This window comes from Ostrea edulis, chromosome 2, assembly GCF_947568905.1.
Source record: "Ostrea edulis chromosome 2, xbOstEdul1.1, whole genome shotgun sequence".
In the NCBI taxonomy this organism is placed as follows: domain Eukaryota; kingdom Metazoa; phylum Mollusca; class Bivalvia; order Ostreida; family Ostreidae; genus Ostrea; species Ostrea edulis.
The window spans coordinates 23,151,824-23,168,427 of record NC_079165.1 but is presented as its reverse complement, the minus strand read 5'-3'; the positions used below and the strand labels follow the sequence as shown (position 1 = coordinate 23,168,427).

The following is a 16,604-nucleotide window of genomic DNA, read 5'->3' as shown; positions in this document are numbered from 1 at the left end:
CCAGTGTGAGACAGATTCTACCCGTGCGAGATAGCCATACGAAATTTTTTGTCTTACTCGTACGATATCTTTGCGACGTCATATATTTTCTGATTCATATTAGACGGTGAAGTAAAATATTTTGTATTGTTTTCTTCAAATTTGAATTTGATATTGCTTTCTGGTGTACAACCTTGGGTTTTATAGTTCACACTTGAAGTATAAACCATTTTTGGGTATGTTCTCTCATTCTGTGTGATTAGTTTTTGCATAAATATTCGAATGGGTGTTTTGATAATTTAGAATGTTCTTGAATTAATGCACTAAACTGTGGATAAAATACGAGAAAAATAATCCTCCATTACTTACTCCTGTGAGATAGGGAAATCCGGCGACGAGTAAGAGGCCCTAGATTGTGAATCTTGTCCCTTCGGTGGAATTTCCTTATCTCAAACTAGGTGGAATCTCCCTATCCGACAGTCGTAGTAATGAATGATTCTATTAGTCTGTGATGAAGTTAATTTTCATTTAGTTAAGTTTTGTGGTGTTGTCTGTAAATAGTTGTTTATGCTTGTAAGGTGTTTCCGTAGTGTGAGTGTCGGTCGATAAGGCTATTTTTAGCATACCGGTTTGGTCAGTCAGAGTAGCGGCTGTTTGTCAAGCGTGCGGCCACGTTTTCATGCTGTCCAGCAGGGGTCTTTTCTTGGCGAATTCCAGAAGTTAGTCTGGGTAATGGGTAGCCAGAGAGACAAACATTTTACTGTGTGGGCATAGGTTTTCTCCAGCCGGTAAGCTATTTTTCGTGTGAAAATATTTGCGAGGTTTTGGGTTAATTTTCTCGTGTATTGTGTTTTCTATTTTGTTGTTAACCAAGTCACTTTGTGTATAGGTTTTAGGTTAAGTTATTGCTATTTCAGTGCAGAGGGGATTTAAGAAGCTATCTGGGCCATATCAGGCAGTACTCTCAGCGTTTCAGTAGGTGCTCGGCGTGGGAATCAAAACACGTGAGAGCGCACTGTACATGGGTGTTCCACGTGGTGGACTTGGCAATTATTTTGTGAGCCTAGTGTTGCCATTGGTTCGAAGTCGGCGTTATACCCAGTATCGTTGTTCAGTGAGAGACCTGTGAGTCCGGGACTGGAAGCGGAAGGGTTGTTCGCGCTGTATGGAGGCCTGGTGGTGCCAAGTGTGACGTGGCGTTAAATTGAATTGTGCTGAGTAGCCAAACTTTCATATTGAGTTTCAGTAAATTAACATTTTATCAAAAAGGAATTTGAGAAATTTATACAAAACGTAATTTACTACTGTTTAACTTTTTCTGTAGGTAGCGGAATTAGCAACTATTTGAACCATTATGTAATACATTTATTACCAGTTATATTTTCAGCCTGGAATGATATATTTGTTGTATTGACTATTGAATTGTCTTGACAGTTATACGTTATATGCATTGTCAATATTGCCAGGTTTACTATACCAATTTATATTTTCTTTCTCGGTGAGAGAGTATGGGTGTGTGAATGTGAAAGTGTGATTTCTTTGTTTTTCAAACATCTCTATATTTCTTATCTTATTGCTAAATAAATTTTCTTTTTATTCTACGATTTATCATTTTCTCTATTGCCTACACAAAATCAAAAAGAACTTCATTAATTCACTCGCCATCTTGCGTATTCATTGATTGGTTGTGGTACATGTAGCTTGTATCACATACGTAATGGAAAACAGTGTATAGGTTAAAGTGCAATATTTTTATTTCAATTAAAAAGTGTGCGCCTCAGGCTTTAGAACAAACAACACAGAGGACTACCCCATTGTTTTCGAAAGGGGGACATTTCACACTACCACACTGGGCTTCCACTGGATAGAAAAGGTATGCATCCTCGTTTCCTTTCCCCCCGTGTAATCGCTTGGGGTGGTCATCCACACAGGTGTAGGTGGAGGCGGCTACTTGCTCATGGCGTCCGGTCATTAAATATCCACTGTATTATTTTCCCCAGCCCTCGATGCAGTCTTTCCTAGCTTAAAAAAACCCCAAAGTAAATGAAAGGTGAAGATAACGAACAGTGGTCAATCTTATAACTCCAATAAGCAATGCAAAATAGAGAGGTGGTGAAACATGGATATACCAGAAGTGGGATCAGGTGCTTAGTAGGAGTAAGCATCCCCTGTCGACCGGTCACACCCGTCGTGAGCCCTATAGCTTGATCATATAAACGGAGTTATCCGTAGTCAAATTCAGTGTGCTAGGAACGGCCTAAAAATCTCTTGAAATAATAAGATCAACCAGTATTGTGTTGTTTTGTCTGCTTGTTATACGTTTCTTCGAGAGTATTTCACCAGCTTTTAATTTGGATCTCCGTGTCAACGCCTTTCGCGACCTGAGATCTCCGGTTTAATGTCTCATCCAACAGAGTCGCGATTTGCACTTATCAATACCGAAGGAACATCCACCCATTTTATTTTAGAGGGGCTCGAATTCACGACCTTCCGATCACGAAGCGAACTCAGAAATCACTGACCCACCGTGACGAGTGCCAACGAACATTGAATATCTTTAAACGGCTTGTTGTACTTAAATATTCAAGAGAATTTAGCGTTAAATATTTGGGGAATTATCAAACGCCAACTTTTCGGGACTTGACAGAAGCGAAATGTTTCGGGTGCAAATTAACGCCTAAAAGCCATAGTGAAATTCAAAGAGATATTTGAGAAAGAAAGAAACAATAGATTCTTATGCGTATGATCAGTTTTTGAATCGAGGCAGGATACTGACAAACAAGTTGAAGTTGCAGTCTCGTTTAAAGTAACCATTTCGCAAATTCTGTGGTACTTATTGCAATCTAGTTTGCCAATACGACCTATCATTGGGTCGAATGCTGTCTGTCGCTTTTCTTACCGATTGTTAGGCCGTTCTTGGCACACTGATATATACTAAAGACAACTCGGGTGCTTACTCCTTCTAGGCACTTGATCCCACCTCTGGTATATCCAGGGGTCCGTGTTTGCCCAACTCTCTATTTTGTATTGCTTATAGGAGTTATGAGATTGATCACTGTTCGTTATCTTCATCTTTCATTGAATGACTTTTATGCTTGAAAGTCATTTATATCTCAAGTATTTAAGTCTTTTCCTTTACCTGGGATAACTATGACAGATTTCTTGCCATCAGCCTCACAGACCGCACATGGCACATCATGATTTTGGAACGTGGATAGCTTGCCAAAACTACGAGTCTCGTACTCGGCACCGTAGACAAAACCTCTTTCTGCATGAGTAGTATGATCTTTTCCCCACTGTGGATTCCTTTGTCAACAAATTGGTTCCACAGCACCACCACTGTGATGATAATGAGATCCCCCAGTAAAACCTGTAAAAACAATACAGCTCGCGTTTACGAAAGTGAGAAGGTAAGGCGTTGTTTTTTTTTTACCGTGTAGATTATCATCATATCATCTTTACAGAAATGATATATTAAGCACACAATTTTAGAGATTCCTTATACACAGAAAACAAAATTTATTTTTCTTGAAAAATAGTTTAAAATGATTTTTTCCCAATTTGACAGTCTTCATGGCGGACAAATATATTAACCACAACGGATAACAAAAAAGTTTTCGAATTCATTAGATCATAAAGAATTGTCTCGTTTAAAGCCATTATTCACAAATGAAGCATTTTGCAAAATCTATGGTTGTTATAACAATCTAGTTTGCCAATACAACCTGTCATTGGGTCCAATGCTTTCTGAAGTGTTTCATACCGATTGTTAGGCTGTTCTTAGCACACTTATTTTGACTACGGATAACTCCATTTACCTTATCAAGATATAAGGCTCACGACGGGTGTGACCGATTGACAGGGAATGCTGACTCCTCCTAGGGACTCTATCACACCTTGTGTATATCCAGGGGTCCGTATTTGCCTAATTTTCTATTTTGTATTGCTTGTTGGAGTTATGAGATTGATCATACGTGGATGCATTAAATGTTCTATCAAGCCCCTATCTTTGCTATTCACGAAAATATTATCAGCTGTGAAGGAGAACCTTCAAAAGCACTGTGCGACTACATATGCCAGAAGTGGTGTAAATCAAATGTGGATTCTAAAAGATTCTTGTAGCAACATTGTCTTTGTTTGTAAGACTCATTATCAAAACTGTATTTTAAATGAACATGGCAATAATTCCACTTTTGACAAACAGACTTTTACTCCAACTGCCCTTTTAAAAGATGAAATTCTTCAAACTCATGCTTCTGTTTTGGACACATTTAATATTCCAGTCAATGGGTCGGATGAATATGAATACTGGATTCTTAAACTTCATAAAAACCCTTACAAACATACATTGCTGGATTCAGTAAATGTTTTATCAGGCACCTATCTTTGCTCCTCGCGAAAATGTTAGCAGCTTGGAGGAGAAACTTCAAACGTACTGTGCGACTACATATGCCAGAAGTGATGTAAATCAAATGTGGATTCTAAAAATATCTAAAGAACTTTTAGCCAATTTGAAATTGCAAAACTTTGTTGAAATCAACAACATCAAAACGTATGACTTTCTAACACTTTTCACAACCATTCTTCGCGATGAATGAAAGACTAGACTTTCTGATATTATAGACAGTTGCTTCTTCAAAATAAAAAAATGGAAAACGGAAATATTCATATCTTGTGATCAGTTATTCAAAAATTACTTTGTTAAACACCACTCTATTTCCATGCACAAGTACGCTGAAGTTGATATAAAAAAAATATTCTGGAGTTCCTCAGTGACAGTATCTTCGGAGTCTTTAGTGATCAGGTTTTCAACAGCCTGTTGAAATTTCCATGGGCAAGAATTACGCTTCTTTGTTAGCTGAGATGTTTTTATATTCTTACGAAATAGAATTTATTAAAAAATTTCTACGCGAGAAGAAAAAAATTCTTGCTGTGGCCTTCAATTCGAGAGTTAGATATATCAACCTGTTGAAGGAATTGGGATCACGGTGTATGTGACCTGTCGACAGGAGATGCCTGCTCTTCATGGGCACCTGATCCCATGTCTTGTATATCCGGGGATTCGTGTTTGCTCAACTCTCTCATTTGTATTAGTTATAGGGGTTATGAGATTGATCACTGTTTGTTATCCTTGCCTTTCGTTACTCTTCGTTATTCTCACCTTTCATTTGTACCTGTAAAGAATGTATATACTCGCTTCGATCATAGAAATGTTGAATGCAAGAAAGACGTGCACATGTACTTTCCATGTTCGCATTGTCGCATCTCTTAAGTTTCAAACTAGGTTCTAAACTATTGATACCAAATAAAAGGTTAATTGCTATTCAAAAAGTATTATCTGTCCACATACCTATATATGAATTTGTAACTTAATTGGACAAAGGTCGATATTGTTTCTCCCTGTGTTATTACAACACTGGTAAGTTATTATGAAAAATGACTATGGTAACGATGTGACGCGATAACAGTTTTCTATTTAATAGATGTCGAATGCAGTGTTGTCTTTGGGGTAAAGGTCGATCTAAAGGAAGCCATTTTGATCTTGCATCATCCTGCAAGGATTTCAACTTTAGGAATCACGGATTCAGTTTAGTCTTATTTAATCTTTCTGAATTTTTAATTTCGCTATAAATACTTGGACATGTATGTTACATTACAATCTTTGATTTACGATAGTAAAAACTTGGATGCTTTGATTTAGTATATTAAATACGTTAACACTACAGTTGATTCAAGTAATCTACAGTTTACTGTCATACAGAAATGTTGGTTAGGAATATGTTTAGAAACATTTTTCGTTTTTCGTTTTTAGGAAAATATTTCGATGTTCTAGAGAGGTTTTAATATATATCAGTCAGTGGAGAGAGAGAAAGAGAGAGAGAGAGAGAGAGAGAGAGAGAGAGAGAGAGAGAGAGAGAGAGAATTTATATAATCATCTCATAAAGTCGGCGTGTAACTACAGTTGTAGTAGTTGTCCTTTTGTCTGGAAGAGCAGGGTGCATGCGAAATGCATTTTACACCCCGTTATCATACAATAGCTTTACTTACCGTCGTTTTAAACAGAATTAGCTGCTGTCGAGCCATCCAGCACACCATATCAGGCTTCTTCAGAAAGAAAAATCGCTGAACTAACCCAAGATTTTAAAATCCCTATGAGATAATTATAATGACGCTTACCACTGTAAACTACATTGGCACCCCCAGGACAATCACTGCCACCCCAATGGGTATACACAGCACCGCTAGGCACGGAACTTGATACCATTCCATACTGGACATTTGCCACAACCAGGACTATCACACCAACAACGTAGCTCATTTTAAGGTGCTAATGGAAACGAAAAAGAGATATGTTATGAAAATTGACAGCTTTAAGCCTTTTATAAGTCATCATACATGAAATTTCTACAATGGTACTCTAGAAAAGTAATTAAATTTTATGACATTTTATTATTTTCATGGAAAGACTTGTTGAAGTGTAATACAATAAAGTACAAAAATATTTCTTACCTTTATCAAAACCCAAGTTTGATCTCAGTTGTTGAAGCTTGGCTAAGGTGTGCCTTAAGTAGGCAATACAGCACCTTATGTTACTCATTGACATCGTATATCTGTTTATCGTCTTAAATAATATGATATCAAGTCAACAAACAAGTTTGTAATGGCTAGACTCGTTACACGAGGTATCATAAACTAAATATTCACTTGACTCCTGAAGACAACAGGTGTTACTTTCATATCAAGTGACGCATCGATACTATTATTCTCAAAAGTGGACTAGAGAAGATGCTCATTGATTCCCTCCTTGTTTAGTATATTTCACACAATTTTATCTGGTTTTAAGTTATTTGGAAAACAATTATTAATAGCAAACTATGAATTATGAATGTGTACACTACGCAAAATATTTAAGAACTGCTCCACATAAAAGTTAGACAGGTCGTATAATAAGCGTGGTACATGAATATCTTGAAACTGAGAAATTTCTGTTTGAAAGCAATTATTTGAGTGTAATATACCTATCAATGGTAAAAATTTACCATGTCCTTCATTTAGTGTGTGATCCCAGATCTGAAACCAAATGCACTTTCTTGTATGAAAATAACTGAATATGTACTATTTTCAGAATTCAATAAATCTTGTTCCCAAATGAATATTAGAAAGTTTAAATTGTTAGGTAATTACTATATTCATCCTCAATTCTGAGGAGTATCTAAAATTCTGTGTAAATTATTGTTGGCATAGATATCGACTTCGAAAAGTTTATAAAAAAGGATTATTTGCCGTACGAGTAATGTCCATTTGGTACACAAAACGTAGGTGGCGGTTAAAAATCAAGATGGCAGTATCCACTGATGTCTGCTCTGCAACAGCATTTTGATCGCCCCTGTGGAACATATCACATATTTACACCGGAAACAGCTCTAATTTATTTGAAAGATTGTTCAAGAGCAATTTTAGGATATTCAAGAATTTTGGAATTTGAGTGAGAAGTCCGTGAACCTGGACTACTTGCCATCCGTTCTGCCCTCTGGCATTCGGATTTAGATCAAAACGTTACTGTTTGTGCCAACCACATGTAATCTACAGGAAACCATCGCATAAATGTGGATTTCCTGATCATCCTCTAGATTGCAAGTGTAAGCCACAGAAAGGCATGAATCTGGATGTGTGTTTTGGCTCAACTTGAATGAGGAAAGTTATGTAGACTTGGCAGAGGTGAGTGTTCCTAACAAAATTTAACGTTATTTCTAATAATACCACAGTAGTTTAAAGATTAATTTTCATTCACTATTAAATATACACATACATGTACAATATGCATTTTGTGTTTTTATGATACTATCCACCATACCTTATGGAGAATGATTTGCAGGAGGTATTATTTGTATTATGTGTTTGGTAGACTAGCAACTGATCAAGTAGTTCCATGTGCTATTGTTAATATTGGTGTATATTTGTATACTTTCAGTGGAATATATTCCTGTGTCAAAGTTCAAATGCAATGACATCATTTCACTGTATTAAACATGCAAACATTTTAGTAAACTAATTTAGGGCGCTTAAGGCAATATAAATCATAATTAGTAATAAACGTCAGAGGAAAAGACAGGAAAATGTCCAAATAGATAGGATACAGGGGTCAAAATAAACTTTTTCTACGCGACAGCCTAATTTTAATAAACATCAGAGGAACAGACAGGAAAATGTCTAAATAGATAGTATTATGACATAAAAAAAGAAGAAAACAAAGTACAGAAGTTTGTAGCATTGAGGGATTACATGTAAAATAATTTAGTGGTGGCAATGAATTATAAAATTTATATTGATTACATTTCTGTATGTATCATCACATGATAGTTTCATGTACAATTAAACTGTATATATATATTTGTATATTGGTGTCATTTCACTGTAATAAATATATATGCAATTATACACACAAAAATTAATATCTGACACATGTATATTTTTAATAAAGTATAAATCAAATTATTTTTCAAATTATTTTTTTAAAGTCAGAGCATTTATTCTTATTTTAAGAATGATTAGTACAAATTTGTTCATCTTCATTAATAGTAGATGATCTTCACTTGACATTATACAGTATCCACATATTTGTTTTCTTTATTTAATGAAGTATAAAAAAATAATTTGGCAATATAGATCTGTCACTTTGAAATAGAGGACATTTAATCAGTGGAGGAATATAATTCACATCACACATTCTATAAATTCTTTTATTTTTGTCCATCAGTGTTAAAAAAAATTTCATATCTTCCACTAACAATTCTACAGTATATCAGTGTATATGACACAGAATTTCAACACTACCTAATATATTTTCTGTTGCATGTAAAAATGTGTTCAGGTTAAACAGGTACTGTATACGGTACCAATTTTGATACGCCAGATGCGCATTTTGACAAATAATGTCTCTTCAGTGATGCTCAACCGAAATGTTTGAAATCCGAAATAACAATGAAGTTTAGAGCTATTATAGGGAAAAAACAGTGTGCCAAAAAAGTGGAGTCAAATTCGTCTAAGGATAAGAGCTATGCGTGAAGGAGATAATCCTTAATTTTGAAATGAATTTCTACATTTTATTACAGAAATTAAATATACATCCGTATTTTCAAGCTAGTAACAAAGTACTTACCTACTGGGCTGTAGAGACCCTCGGGGACTAACAGTCCACCAGCAGAGGCCACGACCCAGGGGTCATCATGTCAAACTGATACGGTACCAGTTTTAATGCGCCAGATGCGCATTTCAACAAATAATGTCTCTTCAGTGATGCTCAACCGAAATGTTTGAAATCCGAAATAACGACATATGTATATGTAGACTGAGCATTGTCAAAATATTAGAATTTGAAGGATATTTGTTCAAACTCGAAACCTAGAAATAATGGCGAACATCTGTTTTACCTAATAGACTATTTCAAAAGTAAGAAACTAGTTGGTTAGTCTTTATTCTACATAGATTAGGTAAATTATTGTATTGCAGATTTGTTGGGATTCAATACACTTCCATGTACTATGAACATACTGTAGGCTGAAGATAAACTATTATTTATTTATATTAAACATTATGAACTGACAATCTGCTTACCTCTCTGATTTTGATTAATTATTACAAATTTTACTAGGACCTTTAGGGTATTATGCCTCTGGAAAGTCAGGGAATGTTAAATTTGTTTGTACTTAATTGTCTCACATTACTTATTATTCCATTATCATTGAAGAAAATAATAACAGAATAATATATAGATCAGTTAACTTCTTTGAATAATGTATGTGACAATTATTGCATGAATTTGTATTGACTATGATTTTTCACAATTGAATACTTTACACTTAATCTAAATGTTTGAAAACCTTTTAAAGAATTTTTAAGATTTAGTGTTGAGGCAATCCTTTGGTTGTGTGAATTCAAGTTCTGTTATGTCATGACCCTTTGAAGCTAGGTTGGGTCATAATATGGGGTCAAAATTTAAAATGTTAACTATCTCAGCATTCTCACTAATAATGCAAAAATTGAATCTTGAATCTTTTATATATTATATTTTGGTTTGAATTAATTATTCTGACTAAAGGGTTGCTATGCTTATGATAATATTTTCTTCTTTTCCAGCTGACAAAGAAAGAACAGACATTTGCAGTATAAGGAAACTGTATGAAAAAAATCTAAGAACAATAGTGTTCGATGTTAGATTTTGTCCATCAATGTCAATATGTACTCCAAATCTAAACTGATGGAATTATTCCCAGGGATTAGAGAACACCAGATTGATAAAGCACATTGACATACATTTATGCATGGTCCTGATGGAAGGTAATAGACAGTTTAGGCTACAAACCATCACAGACAGAAGATGAACAAAACAAAACTGGTTCATGCTGTTGAATTCTTCAGTGATCATACCTTTACACAAATGGTGTCATATGGTACAAGGAATATTACTGGACAGGAAATTACTATACCGAATGTCATTGAAACAGTAATGAACTCCTTTATTGAACCTCTAAAAAGTTACTGCTCAGAATCAAGATTTGCACCTCTGGTTATCCGGGAGGGGGGGGGGGGGGGGGGGGGAGGGGTCCCATACCAAACCATATTATACAAATGAATTGCTTATCCTAGTTTGTATTTGACCAATCAGAGACTAGACTATGATATGAATTAAAATAAATTATTTTGGAATATATAGTGTTTCACAAACACATCTTGTTCCTTAAATGTGTTATCAATCTCATGCAAGTATATCTTAGCCTTGATGATACATTTAATGAAAGGTTCAGATCTAAGTTGTAAAAGCAGTCATTTTAAAAGAACTGAAGAAAAAATCTAGAACAATAAAAAAAATTTCTAATTGACATGATGTAAAATCTTTAGCTAGGTGATATTGCATTTATTAGACATTAACCCGTGTATGCACGGGTGGATATAAGATAATTATAGTAAATTTGGAAGCAAAAATTAGACATTGGAGATTTGAATTCTTAATTGAATAAAAGAAGAAAGTACATGTATTATTATTGATTACATCGGGCTTTTTGTGATTGTTTCTTGTTTGAAAGTGAAAGTTGTATACTGAATAATGCATAAATTTGACATCTCCATATATAAGTGAAATAGTTTTGAAATTTTATTAAACTATCCTTTCAAACTAGAACCTGGTAGTTATTTCGATGAATGTTGATTCAACTCTTTAAAAAGATATGCAATTATTGCCAATACAATTTGTGATACATGTACAATGTACATATAGAAATCATGTACATTTGAAATAATAATAATAAACAAAACATTGATTTAATTAAAGAGTTTTTTTATGATCTGAGTACAATTGCACATGCACGATGTGTGATAAAAATGAGATTTACTTGAAAACAATGTGAAATTCAGGTTTCCTGTCATTTTAGCTCACCTAAGCATCACAAAGCATCTTTGGATGAAGGAAATTCACGTTTGTTGAAATGAAAGGTCATGTCCCTTTCAAAGGAGAGATAATCACAAAAATAGGGTGGGGTCACTTTAATAAAAATCTTCTCATGAACCATTGGGCCAGAAAAGCTGAGATTTTCATGAAAGCTTCCTGACATAGTTGGTATTCAAGTTTGTTAAAATCATGACCCCCGGGGGTATGTTGGGGCCACAATACAAGATCAAAGTTATACATGGGAATATATAAAGGGCATCTTTAAAAATCTTTTTCTCAAGAACCATTGGGCCAGAAGAATGGAGATTTACCTGAGAGGTTCCTGATATAGAGTTAGATTCAAATTTGTTCAGATCATGACCCCCCGGGGGTAGGGTGGGACCACAATAGGGAATCAAAGTTTTACATGCAGTTATATAGGAAAATCTTCTTCTCCAGAACCACTAGTCCAATTTCAATCAAACTTAGTATAAACCATCTTTGGGTGAGGGGGATTCATATATTTCAAGCTACATGCGGGAATTTTTATCCAAAATTCAAATTTGCCTCTAAAATAGACTTTTTTAGAATGTATCAAATACACCTATTTTTCAGACAGAAATAAAACCATAATAGAAATGTTCAAATCATTAACTAAATATCAAACTAAATAACAAAAATACTACAAAATATTATTTTATGATGATTTGATATGAAATCAAACAACTAAATCCAGCATATTTGAATGAAAATTGTCATTTTTCATTTAAAAATGGACTTATCTATTCTATGACCTGAATGATATGTACGTGTTACCATGGCAATGGGAGTCAAATATCAGCCAAACTATGATGGTTTTACATTATGAAAATACGGATGTATATTTAATTGCTGTTATGAAATTTAGAAATTCATTTCAAAATTAAGGATTATCTCCCTCATGCATAGCTCTTATCCTTGGACGAATTTGGCTCCACTTTTTTTGGCACGCTGTTTTGGCTATATTTAGCTCTAAAACTTCATAGTTATTTCGAATTTCAGACATTTCGGTTGAGCATCACTGAAGAGACATTTTTTTGTCGAAATGCGCATCTGGTGCATCAAAATTGGTACCGTATAAGTTTGACATTATGTGAGATTAAGTTAATGTGCCATAAAAAAAAGTGTTACAGTGCGTGCCGGATCCCTTATTTAAATGTTGAAGTGGTTACAGAGAATGACTGTTAATGAGATTGATTGATTGTATATTGTTTAACGTTCCTCTCGAGAATATTTTACTCATATGGAGACGTCACCACTGCCGTTGAAGGGCTGCAAAAGTTCAGCCTATGCTCGGCGCTTATGGCCTTTGAGCAGGGAGGGATATTTATCGTGCCACACCTGCTGTGACACGGGGCCTCGGTTTTTGCGGTCTCATCCGAAGGACCGCCCTATTTAGTTGCCTTCTACGACAAGCAAGGGGTAATGAGGACCTATTCTAACCCGGATCCCCACGGGATGCTGTTAATGAGAAATCATTACAATTTTAAATGCTATTTTTAGTAACAAGTGTGCATTTACACAATTTTTTTCCCCATTTACAAGCTTTTTATGATTTTATGACTGATAGTGTTAGATGTATCCAGTCTTGGGTTTTTAGATTTTTTTTATCTGAGAAAATGTTGAAAAAAGGGAAGAATCTAAATTTGACTCATTATTGATTATCTCCCTTTTTCATGGACATTGACTAGATCTTACAATTGACATTAACGTATTTTTTTTTTATATGAACAGTTTCTTTAAACTCTATATTTCATTACAATAAATTCATTTTAAAACAATTATATCAAATTTGTGCATTATTTATTTTTTTAAATCTTACGATTATACCACGAAATACTTGGATAATAGGCATTGAATATGTCTTAAACTGGGTGATCGTTACTATAGAAACCAAACAGGTGTAAGAAAAAAGTGAGGTTATATGTTCGCTTCTAAAGGCAAAAGGTATCAACATGCCAAGTTTCATCAAAATCGACAGACCTTGATGTGCCACTCCCTGCCTGACTTTTATATGGAGTAGTACTTAATTGTAATATATGATTAGATATAGCGGATGTGGCATGATTCAACGGGATTGCTTACTCCTCCTTTATACACAGTCTCATTCTTGATTATATATGGTTAATGAAAATCAGAATGACACGTTGTATAAAAACGAGACGACTCCTTTATCACGTTATAACAACATTAAGTTGTAATGTTTGTTATTGTCAACAATTACCACATATTTTGTAGGAAATTCCAATTGTTAAATTGAAGTTGAATTGTTAAAAGTAATTGTTTTTTTTAATAAGACTTGGATTCAAAAATTTGAAGATTGAGTGATCTTTGGCTTTGTAGGTTATACCATTTCCAGTTCAAATTTGAAGAAAAAATGGAAACAATTTAAATTCACCACTCCTGCATTCAGCAAAATCTTCCGCACATTAGGATCTGTAATATGTTGCAACAAGTATATTCGTGGGAAATACAGGGTGTAGACGTAAACTTCAAATAAGATGGAATAAAAGACTGACCATGTCTATAACAAAGAAGTTTGCTTATGTAAATGGTATATATTCCTTTTTTGGGAAAATTTAGTTTAAACTTAAGATTCTTGATGTAGCAAACATTGAAAAATATTAGAAAAGAAAAACATACTGACGACTGAGGCACGGTATTTAAGATTGGACATGTTATTCGAAATAAGACAATACTGAGGACTGAGGAACGGTATTTAAGATTGGACATGTTATTCGAAATAAGACAATACTGAGGACTGAGGAACGGTATTTAAGATCGGACATGTTATTAGAAATAAGGAACATACATGAGCTGGAATCGGATGGCAGAATTGGTTAGAATCCATTTAGAAAGAACTGTGTTCTTACCGGATAACAGAATCCATATTCATAGATATGAAAGACAAAAGGACATTGCAAGGTGAAAAAAAGAATTCACTCAATCCAAATTTCGATGTCAATGATAAGCTTAGTAAAACAAACATCACGCTAGGTATTATAACCTCGGAGAATCAATGACAGAATACGGAATGAGCGAGAAAAGGTTAGCGAATGCGAATTAGATGCAAATGAAAAATGAATCTTGGAACATTTGATGTGAATTACTAATCTTATTTTACATAGTGCTCTTTATTACGAAATACCCCCTCTACGTGATCAGGATGTATCGAGGGTCCAGGGCGGGCGTGACCAGTGAACAGGAGATGCTTGCTTCTCCTGGAACCTAATCACAACTTTAGTGTGACCAGTGGTCTGTGTTAGAAGTTGATTTTGTGTTCTTTATAGCATTATGAGATTGATCACTGCTCCTTGTCGTCACCTTTGAATCCAGACAATTGAACACAAACTACTGGTGTAGAAAAGCGATATCAATTGGATGAGACGTGCCAAATTGTTTAAGAAGAAGCTGGACATTTAGAGGATTCGAATTTGCAAATAAGTGATACCAGTGACGAGTCTAAGGATTCTGATGATAAACGTGTTAAGACCAGTAAACTAACTTTTGCGTAGTGTTGCACTGGGAATCATAAAATACGATGCTCGTCGTTCGCGGAGTCGGTATTTTTTTTCAGGTAGGGGTCTAATTTTTTGCTTAGCATGCAAATGTACTAACTCATTTTTTTCATACACCATCATGGTATATATGTAAACTTTATACGGTAACAATTTTGATGCACCAGATGTGCATTTCGACAAGTACTGCCTCTTCAGTAATGCTCAACCGAAATAACAGTAAAGTTTTAGGACTATTTTAGGGACGAACTGGAAATCATAAAATACGATGCTCGTCAATAACTGATTCAGGAATTTTTTCCAGGTAGGGGTCTAATTCTTTGCTTAACATGCAAATGTAATAGCTCATTTTTTCATACACCATCATGGTGTATATCTTACAAATTCCAGGAGGTCCAAACCCCCGACCCACCTTTAGATCCGCGCATACGTAACTTTAAACGTTGGAGTTGTATTATTCTGAAGCCCAGTTTGAAGTAGTAATTAAAGTTCTGTAGCGAAATGGAGACAACAAACTGCCCATATGCACCTAACGTATAAGTATTAGAATTGCACGTGTACCTTGCAGCTGCAAAGCGACATCTAGACTATTTCTCAGTGGAAATTCATGTGCAGTGGTGAAATGGTGTACATATTTACTATCAGAAATGCAATTACCAAGAAGTATTGGTGTTATTGTTTAATGACCTTGAGTACCAAGTAAAGGTCAAAGAGGTGGGGGCTCTAAGGACCAAAAGCAGTCCTATCTCGGAAATGTACCATGTTTTTTTTCCCCTGAACATACGTGTATGTATGGCTGTATGTTTTTAATACAATGCTAAATTGTCAAGGGAAGTCAAATTTGGAAGAAAATATAATTATAAAGTTGAGAGCATTCCACGTCCAGAAACATTAGAAATAAGCACACTGATTTTGACTACCGATAACTCCGTTTACCTGATCAAGATATAGGGCTCATAGGAGTGTGACCGGTCGACAGGGGATGCTTACTCATCCTAGGAACCTGATCCCACCTCTGGTGTGTCCAGGAGTCCGTATTTGCCCAACTATGCAAGGTGAAGATAACGAACAGTGATCAATCTCATAACTCCTATAATTAATACAAAATAGATAGTTGGGCAAACACGGACCCCTGGACACACCAGAGGTGGGATCAGGTGCCTAGGAAGAGTGAGCATCCCCTGGTAACTGGTCACACCCGCCGTGAGTCCTATATCCTGATCAGGTAAACGGAGCTATCTGCAGTCAAAATCAGTGTGCCAAGAACGGCTTAACAATCGGTATGAAACACGTCAGACAACATTTGACTCAATGCGAGGTTGTACTGACGAACTAGATCGTTATAACGACCATATAATTTGCAAAATGCTGACTTCAATCGAGACTGTTTAAACCCCTGTACCATCAACTTGTTTGTCAGTAGCTTACCTCGATTTAAAATCTGACTATACGCAGAACAGGTTAGTGCATATCGAATCAGTTGAGATATATAAACACCATATGCAAGTGATAATGGAATATTGCTACACAAATATGGGAAGTTGACGATGGAGAATCTGAAATCATCCCGTTTGTCATACAGTTGAGTTGTCAGTTTGCCGTTAATGTCTACTTTCAATAAAATATCTAAGTATGAAGCAGAA

The 16,604-nt window shown here is 35.2% G+C and overlaps 1 long non-coding RNA gene across 1 annotated transcript; it reads right to left on the bottom strand.

Moving 5' to 3' along the window:
- Positions 1-1,711: 1,711 nt before the first annotated feature.
- LOC130052178 (uncharacterized) lies at positions 1,712-6,536 on the bottom strand. The gene is made up of 4 exons (XR_008800555.1): positions 6,490-6,536; positions 6,157-6,307; positions 3,119-3,349; positions 1,712-2,001 (listed from the first exon to the last, which is right to left on the bottom strand). It is a non-coding gene; the product is annotated as an uncharacterized LOC130052178 (long non-coding RNA).
- Between the last annotated feature and the right edge of the window lie 10,068 nt (positions 6,537-16,604).